Consider the following 6,457-nt stretch of genomic DNA (forward strand, 5'->3'; position numbering starts at 1 on the left):
TTTATATTTTACTAAAGTTCCTGTTTTTCACATTTTTTAATATATTTTTTATATTTGCAAATCCCACAAATTTTTCGTAAGCGAAATGAAATTAGCTGCATTACTGAAGTTACCTACTTTTGTTACCTCATCTGCGGCTCCGAACATAAACTTAACATCTTTCACCTGCTGCCTGGTGAGAAATTACGCATTCTACTCTTATTTGTCAGCAGTTTCCTGTGCATACACTTTTCTTCTCTACCTAAGCCGCTTATTTCGCTAAAAAACAAATACGCCGCCCATCTAACTTGACAAAGCTAACAGCTGTTTCTTTTGGCCAAATGCAAAAAACTCGTTTTGCCTGCCGCTGTCTTTGCAATGCCTTTTAACCGGAAATACACGCTGCTGACGTAGCCATAGAAAAAATAATGCCTTGAAGTCGTTGTTGTGGTCACCACTATTGCTGACTTCATAGCAATTTGATCGGCAGCAAAACACATTTGCTTTGCTCTTGCCACTGTTTCCCTCCCTATAAAGCAACTGTGTGGTTCCTCACTTGGCACTTCTTGTATTTCCTAACTGAGTTGCTCCTAAATTTTTGCCCTTCCACTGGAGTTGGAATTAGTTAGAGTACTCAAAAACTTTTTTGAGACTCAAATTTACCACATAAATATTAGAAATTTTTCTAAAAAAAAATATTTTCAAGACTTTCGAAAGTCTTCCAAATATAAATTTTTTTTTGAGAAGTTTCTTAATAAAAACTATTTTTCGAAAGTCTTCCAAATATAAATATATACCTATACTGATAACTTTGCACTCAATTCTTGTTTGTTTACATTTTCACTGATTTTCGCCAAACATTTCTTTATTTCATTTGTATTATGGCACTGATTTTTCGGTCTCACATTACAACCTTTCGCTTTTATGCACTCTCTCAGCTGCATTGTCTGCTAAAAGGCTCGACAATTTACTTCAAAAGTGTCAGTGAAATGTGTGCAAAGTGTTACAATTAAGCCAAGATTGTCTGACGTTCGGCTTTTATGCGTTTTCTTTCGAATTTCTTTCACTTTCTTCACAATGAAATTGTGTGCCAGCAAAAAAATAAGAAAACAAAAAATCAGCAGCAGCTCAAAAATGCCACTGCGTTTGCTTTGGTAGTGCCTTTTCGTTTACTTTCTTGCTTATTATTATTGTTGTATGCTTTTGTTGTAGTATCCATTTTCCTGTCTCGACACACTTCAGTTAACTTGACTGCAGTGCGGTGAATAGTCTATTTTTTCAACTCTAGTTCTATTTTTAAGCATTCAAGGAGGAGAGTTAAATATTTTTATAAATAATTAAAAGCATAGTTTGAGAAACCAATAGTTTTGAAAAGATGCTGAAATGTTTGAAACTATGGAACTAGAATTGTGCGCGTGATTTCCTGCTTTTTTTTGTTTTCTGTATTTTTTATATAATTTCCATTTAAAATAGTTGAGTTTTCTAATACTTTTCCTTGACATACCCAATAACATCTGATCTAGTGAGGTACCTGGCGGCAATAAATTCCACCATTCACATATATTTTTGGTATAATTTCAATCTGGCCGTTCCAGTCATTCCAATTACAAAACGTCAAAACCTACTCAATCCAGTCAACTGACAAAGTTCTGTAGGTTTTGACGTTTAGCAATTGGTGAGAGAGGAGTTGGGGATCTCATTATCTCTGCTCTGAATTCAAAACTCTTATATGTCAGCTTTTTTGAAAGCGGGGAGTTCCTTATAAATTTCTATAAGCCTTGTGAGAACTGCAAAGTGAACTGAATAGATATGACCAAATTATCAAGGGGAAAAAAGTCGGTTGAGTATTACAAAGTGAATTGAAATAAGGAAATGTAATTAAATTACAAGGTTTGTGGCACTTGATATTGTTATTTCGGATCTTATCTCTGAATTCAGTTCTCTTATATCTTAGTGCCAAACAAATAAGTTTTTTTAGTTAGAAAATTTTTTTTATGCCAAATATTAAGAAAAAGGAATATAAAAACCCAAAATTCAAGATAAATTGTAGGAACCGTTCGCTCATTTTTCTGTTTCTATAGAGATAAATAAAAATCGCACAGATTTTCTGATTCTTCCATTTCTCTAAAGAGAGAAAAAATCGCCCAGCATAATTATAATAGCTACCAGTAGGTAATTATTGGGAGACCATACGAAAGGCCAACGATGTCACTAAATATTGTCGGTTTATTGGTACTAAACTCTGTAGTGCATTAGATTGGCGTTACTATTACTATTTTTAGAAACAATTTTCATGAAAAATCGGTTATATAATTTTCACAAAAGAAAAGAGTTACAAGAAGCTGACTGAATTTCTAGACGATTACACCTGACTATACGGGTATACCTATTTAATAGTATATTCTGTATTTCGATATAAGATCAAGATTCAGTTTGAAATATTTGAATATGATTTTTGACCAAAAAAGTAGAATTATTCTACGAAAACTACATGGTTTGTTACAACTAGAAATAAACGTCAGAGATCCTATAAGACCTTTGTCTAAGACAACGATACAACCTCCGAAAATACAGAAGAATTAATAACACTAAATAAATTTTTGACCACCTAGTCCCTCAAGGAACACCTCCAGTTCTTATACCATTTCTGGAGTGTATCGAAACTATTAATAATATTATTCGACCTGGAACTTTAGGTATTCGATTAGCAGCTAATAAGATTACCTTACTTGTTTGGGTAACACAGATCGGACATCTATAGAATGCAGCTATCATACAAACTGTTCGCTCAAAATCAAGCCCTTGTACGGAAAACTTCTATAATTGGCAGAATGTTTTCATGAAATTTGGCACAGATTATTCTTCGAGACAACTCTACAGTTTCCGAACTTCTTGTTCAAATCGCCTTACTATAGCTTATAGCTGTCATACAAATCGCTCCATCAAAATCAAACTCTTGTATAGAAAACTTTTATATTTGACTAGATATTTTCATAAAATTTAACACAGCATATTGTACATACTTTGAATATAATGTTCTGATTGGACTACTACTGCACGTAAATTTTAAGATTTGGTATACAGTAGAAAACGGCTGTGAATCTATTATCATCAGAGCTGAAGTTATGGTTTTTTTTGTTTTTTTACTTTGAAAGCAAATATCTGCACTTCTGAATTAATTTGATATTATCCTGTACTAGAGTCTCTAAAACTTCTATGCTGGTCCTACCATATACCTCCATTCCACTATTTTCTTACGCTGTTTTTCACCCGCTGACATCATATGCCTTCTAAAATTCAATTAATATAAAAAAAAAACAATAATAATAATTAGAAAACAAAAAACTAAATCTAAATCATTCTCAAATCGCACAAGTAATTAAATTCACAGCAAACAGAAAAAAAGCAATTTTGCAAACACAAATCGCGTTCGCCGCCTTCGCTTAAGCACAGCAGCTAATGTTCATTTCGCTTTGCGAATTTTGTTTCACGCTTTATTATTTTCGAGTTCACTGCTGTCACTTTTGTTGGACTTTTTTCCAATTTCTAAACGTACGCACACACAAACTGCAGTAACTTTACCACTTCAATTTGCAGAAATTGTAATAATTTTTAGTTATTTTTTCGTGAAACACGTTTATTTATGCACTTTTCTTAAAGTAAAATTACTTTGTCGCAAAATTATTTGCACGTACAAGTCGTACCTATAGCTTTATATATATATTCTTATATTCCAATAAGTCAAATTGCTGCTGTTGTATTGTAGAATAGAAGCGAAATAAAAAACTTGTTTCACCGTTTTCGTTGCACCTTCGCCAAGTTTTTCTACTTGATATTTGCTATTTGGATTTTTACTTGATTTTTCGTCATTTAACTGCGATACCGAACCGTCGCTGTTGCCCGCCAACGCTGTACTAAAAGAGTTGCTTGACTGCGTCGCGCATTAAATAAATTTTCGCCGCTGACATCATCGCACCGTGCTCACGAGGGGGGCTTGTACGGAGTCGCCGCTTCGTGGTTGGTGTAGAGGCGTTCAGTTGCTCTCTCTTGGCAGCAGCAACAGCGACCGCAGCCGCAATTGGTACTCTCTGTTACCAATTTCAATTTGCTGTTGTGTTTGCTAATTTTTTCTTTTGACTCTGCTAAGCAACTTTTTTTAGTACTCAGCCGGCTTTATTTGTACTAAATAAGCCGGCTTTTTTGTATTAAGAGACATTATGTTGAGAAATTCAAGCTTAGAAGAGAATAGCTGGGCGCTCTTAAGTTTCACAATAGTTTAGAGATTTTGCTGAGTTTAGTAATTCGACCTATTTGAAAGTGGGTTGCAGAGTCAAGATGTATCACATGGTATAGAAATAAGTTTATTAAAATATCAAGGGCTTTGCATAACAATATTAAGAATAATTGGAGTTTACATAGACTCTAACTCAATATTTTTATAGAACTTTAATAGCAACTTAAAAATAACAGTTATGCGGGATAGATTGGATATCGTAAGCTAACATTTGGCCATTACCTCATTTGTCTTCAGAGGCGAATCGAGCAAGGTATGTAAGTAAAATTGCAGAAACTTTTGGACAAGTAATGAACACGAAACCTAAACAAAGTGCTAATCCCAAATACATCTGAGTTCCTTGCTATGTTGCAGAGTTTTAATGAGACCTTATTACCTGGTGAGGAGGAGGATGGAGTCATGTGTAGAAGTTCCCGAATGCGAGGAAAGCTTATGACCGCCATTTACTTAGGAGTGACCAGGAACGATTCTTCGACATACGGCTCAAGTAACACACTACTTAAACCAAGTATCCTCTAGGTACCAAAAAAGGTACCGTTTGAAGGCGAGCCAAAGAGAGAAGGTGAAACAGCCCTCTCAAGGTTGTGCGCTGCGTTTGGAACCCGCCACGTAAAATACACCTCCAATGAAAGGAAGAAAATAGCCCCGAATTAGATACCCTAATTTTGATGATGATCACGGCAAACGCGTTAAGAATTACGATTTGAAATGTCCGGCCTCTTAATTAGGAAGGTACCGTCGACCAGTTGGTTGATGCCCTCGTAAGACTAAAGGATGACATCAACACTACCAACGGTATATGCTCTGTCGCAAAAGCCTTGGACCTAATATCGGTCGCAATTGATCTAGTGGCACCTTTTCTTTTAGTAAAACTAGCCTTTTCTTATTTTTGAAGGTTTTAACAGGCCATTAGCTTATTGACGTCCATGTTTTAAGGCTGAGAGTCCTAGACGCCATCTGCAGAAGCTGTATGGTATGAAGTAGAAATAACTCAACGCTTCCTTCTTAACTGTCACGAGTTTGGGAGGTCAAGGCTTAAACATTTGAAATTGGTGGGAATGGAAATTAAACGCCTGTGAACTTTGTATTGGCCAATAAGCGTTTTGATAATTTATAAGTTCGATTACAGGAGCCCTTCTATTCCATGCATTCACAAGGGACGACATATAGCAGTTTACTTGCGTTCTCTCTAGATCAGCCATCTAATCTATCTTAACCTAACAAAACTTCAAATAAGCCGACCGCTCTTGTACAACGAGAGATACTGTTTACCAAAGCCTAGATAATTAACTTTTAATTATTAATTTATTTTTATTACGCCTATGGCATTAGAAGCTTTTCTGGATTTGGCATTGTCATACTAGTACCTCAACCTTAAAATTAAATGATTTTAAATACGTTAAACAATTTTTCCCTTTTCGAATTATTTTGTTTTTCTTGAATCATCAAAAAATGTGTACTACAAACTTTAAAGAACTAACATTTTTTCAAATAATTTATTAATGAAAAAAGCTTTCCTTCATTATGATTACATTTTTAAGTAGCTGCTATGACCAGCCTTCACTATAAAAGTATTCTTAATGCTGTCATTCATTGATTCGTTCATTCATTCATGTGCTTCATTTTACATTAACATATACTCATACTAGTATATATCGTGGGTGTCGTCTGGGGGAAAATATGACATATTTTATTGCATTTCTAAATAAATTACATTTTTAATACTATTTTAATAATTGTAGTTATTTTACTTTTCCTATATTACCTAAGATGGTTTTCTTTTGCTTTTGTTTAAACTCAAAAATCACATTGGTTATGTGGTAACTTGGGTTCAAAAAAACAAAAGAGTGCTTAATTTGAAAGTACAATGTCTTCGAAATATTTCGGGAGTTATAACGAGTTTCCTAGAGCGCCGCGGAGTCCAAATTTTAAGGTTTTTGAGCTTTAAATACGTTTTTCTCAAAACATTGTTTTTCTGGTCGGCACCTAACTTTTTTTCTACTGAACCGATTGATTTTTTGTTATTTAGCCCTGAAATTTAACTTCAGTGTTCCGACCAGAATGACATGTCTATAGGTTAAGAATAATCAAGAATATTTGATTTCAGAAAACATCAAGAGCCAAAATCTACCGGGCCACCCACGTGCATTTTTTTTTTTTTTATTTGAGGTTCCAACTTCGAGT

At 34.5% G+C, this 6,457-nt stretch overlaps 1 long non-coding RNA gene across 2 annotated transcripts in view; it reads right to left on the reverse strand.

The window, feature by feature from the left end:
• LOC108977465 overlaps nt 1–3,876 on the reverse strand; it is a 92,579-nt gene extending 88,703 nt beyond the window's left edge. The window contains exon 1 of one of the 2 annotated variants that reach the window (XR_001994037.1): nt 3,776–3,876. This is a non-coding gene — a long non-coding RNA (uncharacterized LOC108977465). Of the gene's footprint in view, nt 1–3,683 lie in introns of both variants that reach the window. The other variant, XR_001994036.1, reaches the window with a different exon arrangement.
• Nucleotides 3,877–6,457: the final 2,581 nt, after the last annotated feature.

This window comes from Bactrocera latifrons, unplaced genomic scaffold (assembly GCF_001853355.1).
Source record: "Bactrocera latifrons isolate USDA-ARS-PBARC rearing strain unplaced genomic scaffold, ASM185335v1 scaffold_9, whole genome shotgun sequence".
NCBI lineage: Eukaryota > Metazoa > Arthropoda > Insecta > Diptera > Tephritidae > Bactrocera > Bactrocera latifrons.